General features: G+C 38.8%; 1 non-coding gene across 1 annotated transcript; it reads left to right on the forward strand.

The window, feature by feature from the left end:
* Positions 1 to 640: 640 nt before the first annotated feature.
* LOC123610027 lies at positions 641 to 742 on the forward strand. The gene has a single exon (XR_006718063.1). It is a non-coding gene; the product is annotated as a U6 spliceosomal RNA (small nuclear RNA).

Consider the following 742-nt stretch of genomic DNA (forward strand, 5'->3'; position numbering starts at 1 on the left):
GTCGGTTGGGCGGCCGACTTCAGCTCAGGTCATATCTCGCGGTCTGTGGGTTGGAGCCCCACGTAGGGCTCTGTGCTGGTAGCTGAGCCTAGAGCCCGCTTCTGATTCTTTGTCTCCCTCTCTCTCTGCCCCTCCCCTGCTTACTCTCTCTCTCTCTCTCTCTCAAATAATAATCATTAAAAAAAAATTAAAAAAAATAAAAGTATACAGTAAAACCTTGGTTTGCAAGCATAATTCATTCTGGAAACATGCTTATAATCCCAAGCACTTGTTTACCAAAGAGAATTCAAGAACCATTGGTTCAGTTGTGATCACGTGACATTAGGCATCACATACTGCTGGTATTGCAAGACATCGCTCGTTTATCAAGTTAGAATTAAAAATGTTTGCTCGTCTTGCAGAACACTCGCTGAACAAATTACTTGCGATCCAAGGTTTTCCGGTATACATATTTTTAAAAATAATTTTCAAAATAGGAACGGGGAAAGAAAATACAATGTATTTGCAGGTAACATTATTGCCTACATTAAAGACCAAAAACAAAACAAAACAAAACAAAAAAACCCTGGAGATAAGTTTTAAATATAAGGCTTCAGTAAAATGACTGGATAGAAGGGCAGTAAACTAAAACATAACTTGGGTGCTCACTTCAGAAGCATATATACTGGAATTAGAACTATAAAGAGATTAGCACGTCCCCTGCACAAGGGTGACATGAAAATGAGCAGTATTCCATATTTTC

The sequence above is a fragment of the Leopardus geoffroyi genome, chromosome B2 (genome assembly GCF_018350155.1).
Source record: "Leopardus geoffroyi isolate Oge1 chromosome B2, O.geoffroyi_Oge1_pat1.0, whole genome shotgun sequence".
NCBI lineage: Eukaryota > Metazoa > Chordata > Mammalia > Carnivora > Felidae > Leopardus > Leopardus geoffroyi.